Source organism: Erythrolamprus reginae, chromosome 5 (assembly GCF_031021105.1).
Source record: "Erythrolamprus reginae isolate rEryReg1 chromosome 5, rEryReg1.hap1, whole genome shotgun sequence".
In the NCBI taxonomy this organism is placed as follows: domain Eukaryota; kingdom Metazoa; phylum Chordata; class Lepidosauria; order Squamata; family Dipsadidae; genus Erythrolamprus; species Erythrolamprus reginae.
Genome location: NC_091954.1, coordinates 65,620,886 through 65,638,080, shown reverse-complemented (window position 1 = coordinate 65,638,080; position 17,195 = coordinate 65,620,886). Strand labels below are relative to the sequence as shown.

The 17,195-nt window shown below is 36.4% G+C and overlaps 1 protein-coding gene across 12 annotated transcripts in view; it reads right to left on the bottom strand.

Annotated features, from left to right (window-relative positions):
• Nucleotides 1-17,195, bottom strand: part of BTRC (beta-transducin repeat containing E3 ubiquitin protein ligase) — a 199,680-nt gene that overhangs the window by 156,084 nt on the left and 26,401 nt on the right. The gene's annotated exons all lie outside the window — the stretch shown is intronic.

Below are 17,195 nucleotides of genomic sequence, written 5' to 3'. Positions count from 1 at the left end.
ACATTGTTTTTATTATTGCTATGAGCCGCCCCGAGTCTACAGAGAGGGTCGGCATACAAATCTAATGAATGAATGAATGAATGAATGAATGAATAAATAAATGTAATAAAATGAAGATCATTGTGCAGCATCATCAATAAACCAAAGTTTTAGGCAAATCTGTCTTGGTGATTTAAAATGCAAATTTAGCTCACTAAAAATCCTATTTGCTCTGCCTCTGGAATGGGCATTGGTCTTACTTGAGATAGCTTTTCTCATGGAAGTGGATGGGAGAATCCAGGATAGGTCACTCTAGTCTCATTGCTCCATTGCTCTAATGACTGAGTTGAAATTCTGAGGACATGCCTCCCTGGTGACGTTCCTCAGTTGAGGAACGTATCCCACCTACGATTAGGGGAAGAGGGGGAAAGCACAGAGAAGACCCCTTGGCCATGGTCAGCATAGTGTGTGTACCCCTTCCACCTCTGTTGTCAGAAACCTGGCAAAGGCCTTTGGGGGATGAGCATTCAATGGAAAGGTGAAATGGTCCAGAATTGGGAGGCTGAACTGTTCTGATAACTCTGCGAACAGACTGGGATGCAGCTGCGAAGAGGGTGAGATGACTCTCTATGAGGAGTTGAGGGCTGATGTCACTTAGGGCATCTAAACCTCTGTTGATGTTATCCAAGAAGGGCTGCCTACCCTGGTGACGTTCTCTGCCATCGGTGCCCACATTCTGTGACTGGTAGGTGGGTCTGGAGAAAAAGGGCCTCTGTTGAGAGGGAAAGCTTGCCCCAGTTTCCCCCTGTCAAAAGGAGGGCCGCATGAAGTATGGTGAGGGGTGGAAATCCGACCTCCTGCCCTGCGACGGAAGGACCGTCCTCTTGTCTCTGTTCTTCACTAAAAGTGGATCCAGAGCCTCTCCCCACCAAAGAGAGTAGAAGTGATTCTTTTCTTTGAATCCATGTGCCAATGGCGCAGCCACGACACACGACAAGCAGGCACCAATAAAGCCATGGCTCTAGCCAAAAATGTGGCTGCATCCAAGGAAGCATCTGCTGTAGATTCCACTGCCACAAGAATTTTGCAAATGTCCTGGTGTGCATGCACATCCTCCAGCATGAACCATGCCTGCAGCTGCCTGAGTCAGCACACCAATGTTCTGGTGAAAAATGAAGCTGCGATGGAGTCGGCCTGATGGGCTCTACAAAGAGCCATCTTTTCTTTTCACTCCTCTGCTTTCGAAACATCTTCAGTGTCCAGTGTAAGACTGAGGAAGAGGTCTAGGCCACTATTGGAACCTGGACCAAGTCAAGGAACTCTGAGTCTACACCATAAAATGTGCTCTGATCCACTGGGCTGGGACTATATCCCTGGTGTGGCCCACTGTCTCTTTATCACAACTAGAAACATTCTGGGGATGGGAATAGCTTCTGTCCCAGCTGCCTGTTTCATACAAAGGAAGTTATCCTGCTCAGCCAACTCTCTTTTTGATCCTAAACCAGTTTCTTTCCTTAGGTGAGCTGTGCTATGTGCCTTGGATAGCAGAGGCTTAAATAAAGAAGGATTGAACAACCCTATAAAGGTACGAAGGGGTGGGTTCTTCATAATCTGAAAACTCCCCTTCATAAAATTGTTGTCAGAAAAAACATTTTAATTACTACTCCAGTCTCATTTTCCTTCACTTCTCTGCTACTTCAGTATTGTAGTTTGCTCTCCTGTATGAGCTTTTATGCTCAAGACCAAGTCTGTCAAACTCTGGGTCGGATGTGTTACGTGCTGGCCATGCCCACGTCCGGTTTAGGGAAGATGGGGAAGTCCTGATATATCACATGATGCAGCTGTGATGATGTGAGTTTGACACCTCTGCTCTTGACTCAAAGATGAGTAGATTTTATGTCTGTGACAGCTCCATCCAGTCTGCTGGATCTTCCTAGATAGACCAACTGGGTACCAAAACATTAATATAAAGCAGTCTCCATCCCAGCAATTTATTCTGGGCAGTAGACCTGAACAAAAACTGATTTTCTTTTCATTTAAAAAATATTCTTGCCCCTGAAACATTTCAATCCATAGTTTTGTCTCATGGCCATCAGAATTCGCCCAGAGATTGATCTCCATGTACATTAGAATGGATTTTAAATTCCAAGGAAGCTTTCCCCCTCCTTAATAAACTCCTTCTGTTTTCCCCTGCTGAAACCCCTGTTGGACTTAGTTCTAAGGACTTATATAGCATGACATTTTTTATCCTATAACTTTTTCCATCTATCTAATCTACTTCTCCAAATGTATTCTGATATTTAACTTAAGTGCTCCTTGGTGCTCTGTCTACTTAATTCCAAGCATCTCACATTTCTTTCCAATATCTGTGCACTTCATTCTATCTTGCTACTTATGTCCTCCAAGCAGCTTAACAGACACAATTCTCTGGTTTTCTCCTTGATTTTTCTGTTCCCTCTGCCCTTGCTGAATCAGTCACAAAATGATGCTTCTCCATCTACAACATTCTATAGTACAATTCTCCTTTTAGTTCATTCTGCAATCTTTTTAAAAAAAAAACATTGCCCCGTACATTGTATTCTCTAATCTTACTTTGCATCCGTTCACCCTTCTCCAGCATTCTGTTAACAAAATCACATACATATTCTGACCATATAATGTCCTTCCTTAATTCTAAATATTGACATTTTTTTCATTTCTAAATTCTACTTCAATTGCTTTACTTTTGTATTTGTCCTGTGCCTAGTCTCTTTACTGTTAAATCTCCTTCAGTTGCCTGAACATTTCTTATTCATACCACAGTGCCTTTTCTCCTGTTAGTTATCTAAACAATTACCTCTCAGACTAATCTCCACTTTAGTTCCTCCAAATTTATCCTAAAAACCTATGTTCTCTAACAGTTTTTTCTATATCCTTATTTCCTTTTTAAGTGGTTTTGGCTGGGAAGATAATAATTAAACTAATGAAGTGGCCTCTAGATTACCAAAGTTCATGCTGTAATACATTTTTCATCAATAGCCTACTATAGCTAACTCTAAATTAGTGCAAATGTAATGTAAACTGTGGCTAATCTAGATTCCTTTCAACATCTACCTATCTATCACATTTGCCTAGATAGAACATGCTCCCAGATTCCTATGGAATCTAACAAATAATTTTGACATCGTAAAAAACACCCTAAGAAACACTAAAGTGCATTAAAACTTCCTAATACATTTTATATAGCTTTTGTATTATGTAATGTGCAAAACATAACAAACTACAGATAATTCAGATATGTACAATTATAAATACTTAAGACGACTTGAATATTGAAATAAATTTTTAAACTCTTCTTCAAACAAGAATTAAAACAAACCAGAGATGAAGTAATCCACATTTCCAAGGGGAATTGGAAAGAGAGGAAACCCCAAAGAAAAGCCTTGCTCTAGCTCACAGGTGTCAAACTTGATTATGTCACATGACATCATGTGACGTATTGTGATGTTTTTTTCCCTTTGTGGAGCTGGGGTGTGGCCTGCATGTGATGCATCTGACCCTCAGGCCGCTAGTTTGACCTCCCTGCTCTAGCTGATTCCAAGTAGGCTGCCACCTTTCAGGACACCACCTGCAAAAATTCCTTAGAAAATTATCAGATCTTTAGGTTCACAACTCAGAGGGGGAAAGGTTCTTTCAGGTAGGCAGAGTCTATGCGATTTAGGAATTTCACTGCTAATAAAAACACCTAGAATTTAACATGGAATTCTACTTTCTAATGTTTGTTTCTGCAAATGCTGTGGTCCTAAGTGTGAACCCCTTATTCTGAATGGGCGTTTTATGCCAGAAATTGGCAGACATTCTAAAAATTGGAAAACAATCTCACAAATCATAGTCACATGACTGCAGGTCATTGCAATTGGCCATAAAGGCAATCCATTGGCTAAGCAGCCAAAATGTGGTTGCATGGCCATGGGGAGGTATGGCATCACATTTTATGATAACCAGAAGTGCATTACGTTGGACTCATTTTGTGTCCTTCATAAGTGACCAATCAAGGGTTACCTGTGGCACCAAAGAACTCCAATCAGAAGTTTTTCAAAATGTTTGAGAGCATCTGACCTTATGCCAATTTCCTTAGCAAGAAGTGTACTCACACTCCCATTTTACTATATTTTAATATTGTGACTTTTAAAATCTTTGCATTATGGGATAATCTGTCAATTCATCTTAATAAATCAGTAACAATCTTTTAGATTTTCCAATTTGTTATGTGCCAGATGTCTCAAAATATCATTCAAACATCTTCCATATACAGACCTTCACATAGGTTCCCAATTTTCCCAATCAAACATCTGGTTGTGGGGATGATAAAAGCTGTAGCTTCAGCTCATTTGAAAGATAATTAAGCACATTTATGGTTCCAATTCTAAATACACTTCTTAATGTGTATCTAGGATTGGAACCATAAATGTGCTTAATTCTCGAGAATTTACCATGGTGAATAAAACAACTTCAGAATAAGTAAGGGAAAAACTGCTGACTAGATATAATCACAAGAAACAATACAATAAGTTTAAATGTTAACTAAGTTTGCTATTTAAATACAATATAACAGAGAAACAAAAGCAATGGTTTAATCACTTTATCATGAAATCTGAGAAAAATATACGGTACATTAATGGGCTGTTTTGCAAGAAGCTGAGTTTATCTTTCTGAGTTTTGATGCTCCCATTTCCATCTTTAGTTTTGGAGGAAAACAAAGACTTTAGTTCAAAAATTCTCATTTTGTTGCTAAATAATCTGGTTCCTTCTAGGAATAGCTAAAAAAAATCATAAGAGAGGACAGGACAGGACAGGACAGGAAAGGAAAGGAAAGGAAAAATATAATTCTTTACTTTCCATTCAGCCCCGAGTCTGCGGAGAGGGACGGCATACAAAACTAATAAATAATAATAATTCAACTTGATAACTGAAGTGGTTAATATAAATAAAATGAAGCCAGCTATTACAATATAAAATAAGGTTTTATTGCATTTGTAAACATTCTCATTTAATAGTCACAATCAGTTTATATCATTCAAGTCTGAATTATAATAAAGTTACAATGTCACAATTCAAAATCCTCTACAGAAGAAACAAAAGCATCAGATGGAGCAAAATTTCTCAGCAAATATATGGTATGATTGGACACCATGTTTAATATACCTCCCAAAGCAGTTAATTTTAAGCTCCTCACTCAGACTTCTGCCTCCAGGCACTGCCCATGATCACCACTATAATCAACTTGGCACTCCAGCAAAAACATATGCTTCAAGCCATTTTGGGCTTTAAAAGTCAACAGCAATACCTTGAAAACTGGCAGTCAGTGAGGATCACTAAAGGTAGATACAATCATAAATAATTTCAAGGATTGGGATGAAAAGGTGAGTCTGCTTAACTCATTTTCCAAAGGCAGAGAGAAGACACAAATGTAACATCTAACAAAAAGCATTTCATAGCCTACACTGTTCTCATTTAAGATGTTTAGATTATGCCATTCTTCACAGAAACATTATACATGACAAACATACTAGAGGATTTTTTGGCAGCGAAGCTTGCGAATGCACAAAGATTTTTTTTTCTTTTGCAGAATTAAAAACCAATACATTCTGAATTAAACTAATTAACAAACACCCATTAAATTGCCAAATAGGAAATCCACCAGAATTAGGAAGACACACCTTTTCCTTTTTCCCTACAGGTTTTATTAACAAATTAGGTTATAATAATTGCCCCCAAATTTTTCTATTTGCCATAAAGTTTATATAACCCAATGGTATTTCCTCTCTTTTTTAAGCTTTTAACTCTTGTTATGGTTAAAAATATGGGCCATATTTTAACAGAAAATAATGTGAAATATTGTATTTTAATTTGAAAATGAAGAGGGAAGAAGTCCAGAAATTATTAAAGGGCTCAAATAAACACTGTTAAATTGACATAGAAAAAATAAATAGTCCTACCTAGTGTTCATACAAAGAATTCCTTTTTATTCTATACTGGTCTCTGTGGTAACAACAGGGTGCCTGTATTGTTGTTATAACTGCTTTTGCCTTTATAGAAGGACAAAGGTTAATTGCTTTTCTGGAGGTCACCCAGCAAGCCAACACTGGAGTCAAAAAATTGGACCCAAACTTCCTTATTCCAAAGCATTATTTAACTATTTCTTTGCAGTTATTTCTTGTACACACAGCATACTTTAGAATCCATCCAGTCTCTCGAAAACCAATAGAATTGACAGATCCCTTAATCCCTGCATGGAAAAGAAAGTATCATAAAAATAAATTCAGCAGTGGGGTTTTGAATCATGCCTTGGTAAACTACCTGCTATATGATAGATTCCATAAACTCAAACACAGGTTGACAATAGTTGCTTTGCTGCAAGCACAGCATTGAATGACAAGGAATTTCACAGCAAAGACATATCTGGCCATAATATTTAGAAAAAATCCGCTGTTTCCATAAATACTAGAATTTTCAGGGCTTCCAAGTGTAAAAACAGTAGTGAATAATACTGTTGTAATACTGTAATAATAACAGTATTATTCAGTGCATTATTAAATAACACAGATTTTATATCTTTTCTCCATAGAATTTTTCTTAACACATTCCATAACTAGTGAAATGTAGGAACAAATTTTAAATATAGCGCATTATCTAACTAATCCAATTCAGAAATCTTTGGCTGGCATTTTAGTTGATATACCTTTAACCTCCAGAATCAATTGTCAAGATAAGTGCTGTTCTTAAAAGGCACTCCCCCAACTTATTTGAATTTAACTTCAATTATTTCCAATCATTTCATCTAGAGCAATTTTCAAGCACTTGTTAAGGGAATTCCAATGGAAGATAAACTAAAGCTGTGCATCATATCAGTTATATAAAACCACAAATGAGTCTTCCAATTATGTTTAACATATACGTTAAGCAGCCCAAGTGATAACAACTTATGAAATTTCTCCTCATCAAATTTCTCTTCTCATCAAATTATGGATATTCTATTTCTTAAACAGTATCAATTAAGTAATTCATTGACAAAAACCAGAAAAGGCTCCCACCAAAGAAGGTTACAGTCTAAATCCAAGAGCTGGGAATAAGGGGATGGACAAAACAAATATGAGGTAAAGGGAATAGGTCTCATAGAGAACTTTTATCATTTTCAGCATTTGGTGTTTTTTGTTTTTTGTTTTAAAAAACTTTTTTTTAAAGTCTTTAGTCTGAAATGATAGGAAGTTTTCAAGTAGACATTTTTTTTCTAGTTCTATTTTATTCCCCATTAAAATTATCCCTTTGAAAGTATTTTCCAGGCATGCGCATATTCACCTAAAAGATTTCAAAAGGGCCTTGAAACAGAAAATCTTAGCCTGAAATTAGCTGCTTTGAGAAACCCTTCACTGTATAATTTGCACAGACCCAATAAGCACGTTTCTTCCTACCTTCTAACATGGATGGGGCCTTTCTCAAGCATCCTTCATTTAAAATTGTCCCCATTACTTATGAAATATTACCATATTTTTCAGAGTACAGTGGTACCTCATCTTACGAACGCCTCTTCTAACGAACTTTTCAAGATACGAACACGGTGTTTAAGATTTTTTTGCCTCTTCTTCCGAACTATTTTCACCTTACGAACCCAAGCCGCTGCTGCTGGGATGAAGGGGTTTCTTTTTTTCCCCCTTTTTTGAAGAAAGAAAAGGGAGGGGTGGCTTGGAGGGGGAAAAGACTCCATTTAAATAGAACAGCATGTTTGCAGGCACCCAAAGAGTGTTTTTTGAAGAAAGAAAAGGGAGGGGCGCCCCCCTTGCCTTTCTTCCTTCCCACTCACCCTTTAGCCTAGCCTTGCTTCTTCCATCCGCCCCCTTTAGCTGCTCCTCCCTGCCCTCTGTTCGCCTCCCTTCTAAAGTTTGGGATTTTCCTGAAGGATTTGCACGCATTATTTGCTTTTACATTGATTCCTATGGGAAACATTGTTTCATCTTACGAACTTTTCACCTTACGAACCTCCTCCTGGAACCAATTAAGTTCGTATCATGAGGTACCACTGTATAAGATGCACCAGAGTATAAGACACACCTTAGTTTTGGGGAAGGAAAATAGGGGGGTAAATCTGCCTATCAGATATTCATCCGGCTAGTATCCTTTGTCTGGTCAGCTTCAGCACATTATTTATCCCCTGGTTAGGGATTTAAAAAAACCTTATCCGGAGAGAGTAACAATAAACGAACTTGCAAGTCGGTAAGAGCTAGGAATATCGTTAGCACCTGGTTACGGCTGGAAGAAACATTCAGTGCAAGTAGAGCAATGGAAAAAACCCTGCAAAGACTTAGGGTTTGGAAAACATTCTTTGCAGAGAGTAACAATGAAGGAGCTTGCAAGTCGGTAAGAGCTAGGAATATCATTAGTACTTTGTTAGGGCTGGAAAAAAAGTTTCGGGGAGAATAAGGCTACATTCATAGTATAAGCCGTACCCAAATTTTCAGCCTCTTTGAGGGAGGAAAAGGTGTGTCTTATACTCCAAAAAATATGGCATATCTTTTTAAAAAGAGTGTTTGTTTGTTTGTTTGTTTGTTTGTTGGTTGGTTGGTTTGTTTATGTAACTTCTATGCCGCCCTTCTCCTCAGACTCAGGGAGGCTCACATCAAGGAAAATACAAAACATCTAGAAATCTAAATCTAAAAATTTAGAAGGGAGAAGGGAGGATAAGTGATTATAAACTTTCATGGAAATATTCACAAAATATATTGTGCATTTTTATCCACTTCTTCAATTTACTAATCTTTTCGATAATACTTTATTTATTTATTTATTCTAATTTATACGCTACCCAACTCCCAAAGGACTCTGCTTAACTGATAGTATAAAGTTGTAGTTATTTTTACAGTCAGTGAGCGCTCACAATATCTAATTAAAAACAACTAAACTCTAGCCCTACCAGATTGTCTCAACCAAATTACCATCCCTTAGTTCTACATTTGCTAAATAAAATGACAATAGATCTACCGAATCAAATATTGTAAAGAGATATAAAAAAGTAACATTGTTTATATCACATTCTTTAAAAACCTTCATATTTTTACTCTAGTTACTGTATAATTGGAGACTTTTATGGGGATATCTGTCTAAACAGGTATTTTTAAAATGTTATATAATACCACGCTCAAAGTTGTGCATGCAATATGTATCGGACACATACATTCAATGGGATGCATTCACTCAAAACTGCCGGTATTATTGCCTTTAATAAATGAAAAAATCCTCTAAGTGCAACATGCAGATTTGGTGAGCTGTGGAAAGTGTGCATAGGTAGCTCATTTAGCTACCACAACTAAGATTGGCAACTCAGTTGTTAAGGGAAGCTGTCACTAAGTGAAACTGCAATAGTCCTTGTGGTCTTACTTCAGCTTTTCTTAGCTTTACAGACCTGAAAAAACTCACAAATGTGAAGAACGGTCATAAGGTTCATTTTTGCACTGTACATACTCATTAAACATGGCAGTCACAAAATGAGGACTGCTTCTTTTTCCCTTGAAAAAAGTATAAAGGTGTTTACACTGAAAAATCTATCACCTTATAGGCAACATTAAGCTGGCACTACAGGAAAAGTAACTGTTTTAGCCAGAGTAAGAACCAGTATTTAGGGATTGAAGGCTATTAAAAATCCTTTAAAACAGTATGTTGAGAGAGATGCAATCTTAGCTGAAGGGGGGGAAAGGACAGAAAATATAGGAAACAAAGGGAACAGGTGATACAAAATTGATCTGCTAGCTGGAGGGATAATAGACAGAGGCCAATAATTATGCAATGCTGGAAAAGTCAGACAGCAAAGATGGAAGAGATGTGGAAAAGGATCTTCCAGAGATCCATGGTGATCCAAGAAGCTATAACTGGAAGAGAAGCTAAAAGCCCAGATTTGTTCTCTTTGCATCCCAGGCTGTGATCCAAAGACTGAGGACTGAGAAAGACTGAGCACACAAAGACAGAGGGAGGCATAGATGGGAGTAATTAAAATCAAAACAGGGAGAGAATGGCAGCAAGGGCAGGCAATGAGTGAAAGCAACTGCTCAACCACTGGGGTAAGAGTGGAAGTAAATGAAGAAGGTTTTGAATGGGAGGAAGAAATAAATGATGAAAAGCATGGGCAATCATGTATCAGTGAACGGATTAAACATTATTGGAAATTGTACCAGATACTTAGTTCAGTGGATTTCAAGCTGGCTGAAGCATAGACATCAGAGAGTTATTGTTAATGGCGAGTATTCTGAGCAGAGACAGGTTACAAGTGGTGTGCCACAAGGGTCTGTTCTGGGTCCTATTCTTTTTAATATGTTTGTGAGTGACATAGGGGAAGGTTTGGTAGGGAAGGTTTGCCTATTTGCCGATGACTCTAAAGTGTGCAATAGGGTTGATATTCCTGGAGGGGTCTGTAATATGGTAAATGATTTAGCTTTACTAGATAAATGGTCAAAGCAATGGAAACTGCAGTTTAATGTTTCCAAATGTAAAATAATGCACTTGGGGAAAAGGAATCCTCAATCTGAGTATTGCATTGGCAGTTCTGTGTTAGCAAAAACTTCAGAAGAGAAGGATTTAGGGGTAGTGATTTCTGACAGTCTCAAAATGGGTGAGCAGTGTGGTCGGGCGGTAGGAAAAGCAAGTAGGATGCTTGGCTGCATAGCTAGAGGTATAACAAGCAGGAAGAGGGAGATTGTGATCCCCTTATATAGAGCGCTGGTGAGACCACATTTGGAGTACTGTGTTCAGTTCTGGAGACCTCACCTACAAAAAGATATTGACAAAATTGAACGGGTCCAAAGATGGGCTACAAGAATGGTGGAAGGTCTTAAGCATAAAACGTATCAGGAAAGACTTAATGAACTCAATCTGTATAGTCTGGAGGACAGAAGGAAAAGGGGGGGACATGATCGAAACATTTAAATATGTTAAAGGGTTAAATAAGGTTCAGGATGGAAGTGTTTTTAATAGGAAAGTGAACACAAGAACAAGGGGACACAATCTGAAGTTAGTTGGGGGAATGATCAAAGGCAACATGAGAAAATATTATTTTACTGAAAGAGTAGTAGATCCTTGGAACAAACTTCCAGCAGACATGGTTGGTAAATCCACAGTAACTGAATTTAAACATGCCTGGGATAAACATATATCCATTGTAAGATAAAATACAGGAAATAGTATAAGGGCAGACTAGATGGACCATGAGGTCTTTTTCTGCCGTCAGACTTCTTTGTTTCTATGTTTCTACTTCCCAGGGAAGCAATAGGAGACTAAGATGGCTTCACTTTTAGTGGAGCGGGCAATCGTGATGGAAAGTGGAGCAGGTGTAGGAGCTGGGTCCCTAAGATCCTCCCAGATAAAGGAGAGGGGGTTGCTCAAAGTGCTTCTTACAGATGCTCCCTGTAATGAGCAGTCTCCAGAGGATTCTAGAGCTCTGGGAATTGGGAAAGACAGCTTTACCCAAGCCACAGAGTTCAGAGCCATTCAAAATGACACAGAGTTAATCCAATAACCCCTTTCAATCACTTTTATTGGCAACTGCAGATGTAACCTGATTTTTGGATATTAAGAACCTCCAAAAGGACAAGTTTTATTACAATGGGTGATATTCTTCCCACCTGCAGCAAAAGAAGATTTATGTAACTTTAAAACTTAAAAAGAAAAAAATGTTACTTAGAAATAAGCAGTGAAAAGAGTGAGTAGAATGTTGATTCTAGGGAAGGTTTTAAATGGACTGTGGGGCCAGTTTTGAAAGTTATAAGAATACTTCCTGCTCAGTATATATGAAGATTTGAGTTTAAACGTAAGAAATCTCTTCCTGGGAAAATGTTTTAGATGAGAGCAAAGGTTGATGAGATTTTGAAGGCTAGTTACTAGAGGCAGCTATAAAGACTTAAAAGACTGTATTAAAAGAGAATTCTCTCTTCCCCAGAATGAAGAAAAATATTTTAATTCTGGAAGAATTTAAGGATATTTTGCAAAAATGTATCTAAAACGTACCCTTAAGACCATGGCTATCCAACCTTTGGCTTGCCCGGGCTGCACTGAGCGAAGAGGAATTGTCTTGGGCCACATATAACAATATATAAAGTAGTTAATGTATATAAATATCACTAAAATCACAATAATTGTAAAAGTCTATGATCTTGCGGAGCTGCATTATTAGCTGTCCAGGGCTTCATGTAGCCCTTGGGCCAAAGGTTGGTCACTTTTGTTTTAGACTTTTTTATACATAAAAGGGGAAGAAATACCAGAGCTGTTGCTGATATAACTGAGAATCAGGCTGTTTTGAATATGGATTAAATACTGACGTGATAAGAATAATGTTGGCAAAAATGTTATTCAGGAGCTACAAATAAAACCTGCTGAAGTTTTAATAGTTAAAAGGTAAACAAATAATACACCTGAAGAGTGATTTGGATACGTGGATTTAACTCAGAAAAGTGATCCGGACTATTTTTTTTTTATCTTGGATTTACAAAAGAAATATGTTATATTATTTCATGAGAAAAGGAAAAGAAAGAACCTATCAGCTTATCCAACATTACTTAAAATAAATAATTAAGATCCTTAAAATTAAAACAAAGGTTTACAAAGTTGGCTTATTTCGATCAAGGTTAAACCATATATGATATTCTTTTTAAAATAGATTTTAATGGGTTCTCTTGATTAAGCCTGAATGATGACATTTGTTTATAAACAAACATGGGAAGAAGAGAGGAGATGAGAAGAAATGAATTTGTGGGACATCATTTGAAGGGATTAAAGATTAATACTTTTAATTTATTGTTTTTAGTGTTGTGTTTGGGCCTGGGCCAGCCGTTGCTCCCACAGATGGGAAAGACGCGGCACACACTGAATGCGAAAGCCTGGCTGACAGCCAGGAAGATGTGGCAGACAGCCAGGAGGCCACTGGTACGCAGGAGTCAGCAGACAGCCCAGGGGATTTGACATACATCTCTCAGACAGTCTTTCGTCTCTGGATTCTTCTGCAGATCAATATATTGATCTGCGTAGCCGAAGAGCTATGCAAAGAAGGGATCGCTTTAAGGAGTATTACAAGTCATTATAGGAGCACCTGGGCTGGGTGTGGTTCTTATACTGAGGGCTGGGTGTGGTTCCCTTAATGAGGGCTAAAGGTATAAAAGGGAACAACGGCCCAAGGCAAACTGTGGCTGTTTATCTGTGTTATTTTGTGGTTCCTGCTCTGAAGTTTCTGTTCCATGCCGTTGGAGTTTTCAACCCAGCTTTTTCAGACAAGTGGGAGGTGAAAACTCTGGGACTTGCTGTTTGCTTCAAAGATTCAAAAGGACTCCTGAAACGTCTTTGCTCATTCCAGGTTGTCTTTGTTTGTTTTTTCCTGTGTTTTTGTATGCGGCTGAAGTAAGCCTTGCACTATCATTGTTTTTGGACACTAAGAACTGTTTTGAGTAACCCTTTTTTGTTTATTTAATACAAGTTTGCTGATTAGCAGAGCACATGTGTGTTTGATTTCTTTTCCTTGGACTATTACGCATTGCCTGAGCAAGTCAGGCAAAACATTTAGTAGCTCTTAATGGATTTTTTTATCTGAATGATTTAAAGATTTATTTAAAGATAGAAAATGAGATGTGGAATTTTTTTTTTGACAAAATGACAAGATATCGTGTCATTTCTGCCCTCTCTAGGCAAGACAAGTGGCATATAAATTTAATAAATAATATAAAGGATTGCAATACATATATTTTCCCCTCTGGAATCTCTTAATGGACTTTTTAAATTAATATTGAAAGGCTTTATTATTGGCCAACAGATAAAACAGGAGGTATGGGATGAAGAGATTTTTGATTAAAATGTTAATAACATATTGAGTTATTGAAAATATTTTTGTCTTTATAAAGGGGGAAGATATTTCTGTATTTCTTTTATTCTGCTTTGTTCCCTTTTTATATACACTTTCCCTTTGCCCCTCCTCCTCTTCTCTTTCCTTTTTGTCCCCCCCCCACCTTTTTATATATTCAGCCCATCCAAGGGGAAAAGTGCTTGTTAGGAGACCTCAAGTTTCAAAAAGTGCAATAAGAGATCATTTGAAAGAAAGCTGATGCCTTCAAGATCATTTGTGTGAGTTTTCCTACAAAACAATTCCCTTCACATATTTACAACCACATATTTAATATTGAAAAAATATCTAATATATGGCTTTTCCAAGAGGAGTAATTCTTTAAAGGTATCTGAATGCTTGCCTTAAAAAAATTCTGATAATTTACAGTACTGCACTTTACAATTGCTGGATTGTATTTATTTATTTATTTTGGGCGATTTTTATGGTTATATTTTTATATTGTTGTATTTTGCTGTGTTTTATAGAAACATTAGAGCATAGCAGCATTAAAAATTTGCAATTAGTAAATAAACTACGGTAAATCATGGCTCAATAGAAAACGTTTAATTAGAACTGATTACTTACATTCTCCAAGCTCATAGAAATTAATTTAACATGTTTATTATTTCCTTTTCCATAAAGTTACAAACTTTGTTGTTGCAGTAATATTTACAGCTGAGTTGTTTCCATTCAGGCATCATATTGAAATATAATTAGTCTAATTATACTCAAACTATTGTCACTTTTGCTATTTGGAACTCCATTCCATTCTATTGATTCAGACATTTAAAACGAATAGTTGAATTTCATTGCTTACTATCATGTCTGAATGGAACTTATCATTTCATAATTCAACAATCAGGTTTTTTAATGATTGGACAAAGAAAAAAGCAAGCATCTTTTAAACTATTAAAAATAGCACTAGAAATAGCATTTAGACTTATATACCGCTTCACTGTGCTTTACAGCCCTCTCTAAGCAATTTACAGAGAGTCAGCCTATTGTCCCCGACAATCTGGGTCCTCATTTTATCGACCTTGGAAGGATGGAAGGCTGAGTCAACCTTGAGCGTATTGAGATTCGATCTGCCAAACTGCTGGCAGACGGTGATCATCAGAAGTAGCTTGCAGTACTGCACTCTAACCACTGTGCCACCAAGGCTCTAAAAACCATAATATTTTTCTCAATGGACACTTATTTTAAAAAATGGTATCAGCATGCTGAGTATGTAATTTTATTGGTCAATGGACAAGACATCTACTGGAAGGAAAAATCTGAGATCAAAATCTTAAAACGAAGCATGGACACGTGTTTCTCTCCAAAACTTGTGCTCATAAACCAAAAGGACAAACTGTGTTCACCGGTCACAACTATTCTTCACAACTATGCACTCTTTATAAAAGCCTACTAAGGGCAGTAATATTAATATAACTGAGCCCTCACATTTTCTGCTCAACAATTGGAATTTAAGTGGCTAAAATTATTCAAATCTAGTCAGTTATTTTTTAATAAAATGCTGACCTTTATTACTATTTCACTGACTGACCAGCCTTCCAGAAATCTATTTTGTTTCATTTTTATTTATAATATAAATTAGTTTAAGATCACTTTTACTAAGGTACTTATATTTAATGTATAAATCAGACACTAGATCGATAGAAAGTAATGCAAAGGGAAAACATTACTGCCAGTGAAAAAGACAATTTGGAAAACAGTTTGCACATAAACCAAGCTTTTGCTAAAGGCTTTGTCAAGCTAAAGGATTTGCTATATTGTTACTTTTTAATAACATTTCCTTTTTAACAATATTTTCTCCATATCATAATTCAATTCTCCTAATTACCTACATCTTACCATATAATAATTTAAAAAACAAAGCTAATTGAAAGAAGGGGACAAAGTAAGGCTTAAAGAAAAAGCAACATATTTATTTTAAAAACACAAGGAAAAGAAGTGTTTGAAAAAATTTGTAGTCATTGTTGAAAAATACCTGAAAGAGGAGGAAAAATATCCCCACTGCAAATAAAATACTGCAAATAATTTCCACCTTATTTACTCATTTATTTTGGATCAATATGAGGACTATATACAATCCTTTGGGTATTGCTTTCTCTCCAGCTATAACAATAACTCCCCAGAAATGCTGCATTTATTTCAGGTAAAGGTGTATAAGTTACTGTCATTACTCACACAGTGAGTAAAGACTTTGAAAAGAATAGAGAAAATACACATTCAACTATAAATCGTGCATTAAAGATTCTATTAAGCATTATCGGAGCATCAACAAATTTATTTTCACAAAAATAACTGTGTGCAATATATATTTAAAAGAAAAGTGAATACATTTAAATTTTCATCAAGTTTGTATTCATATAAAATACAGGAATTGGAATAGAACAGTTTATAGTGATGAATGAGTAACTTCAGTGACACCTACTCCTAATATAGCTTAGACAAGTAATGTGATCATAAAGTCAGGAAATATAAAGACATCAACTGTGATTTATCCTGATTAAATTAAAACACACAAATTCATATTCCATATTTTACCGGTAAGTAATTTTTTTTACCCTATGCCAAAATAGTCTTGAAAAGAAATAAGATGACTAATTTATTACACAATTACACTTAGCTACTCTATCCTAGTTATAGAATAAAACCATATTGACTAATAAATTTGTTTCTTCTATACTATAACCTATAACTTCAATATTGCACATATTGTTTCCTGATTGCTTATTTGTACCCTATGATAATCATTAAGGTTTATATCCCATGATTCTTGACAAATGTATCTTTCCTTTTATGTTCACTGAGAGCATATGCGCCAATGTCAAATTCCTTGTATGTCTAATCACACTTGCCCAATAAAGAATTCTATTCTATTCTATTCTATTCTGTTACTTAATTATTAGGTGCACTATGGCTCAGCAGGTGGCAGCACTTGGTTAAGAAAGTTAAATATGATCAAGCCTGGTTAATTCTTGACTAGGACTTAAGTAAGATAATTCCCCAAGCTGCATTCTAGAGTAGGATGCTAAGAAAATGTCCCCGAGAAATGTAGTGGTAAACTACCTCCTGTATTGTTACAAACAAAATAGCAGGGATGCATACATATACTCATGAGGAAGTGAGCTCAATTTGAAGGTTTTTCTTTTTTAAGGTGAGGTATATACTTCATTTAAATTTTACTACTACTAGGTTCTATTTTTGAAAACGAAAAACTAATATTCCCTTGGCAATTCTTCATAACATTCCATCAGATTTTACATATTCAATAATTGGATCTCCAGTCTATTTTGATTCTAGAGCCACACATAAAAATATT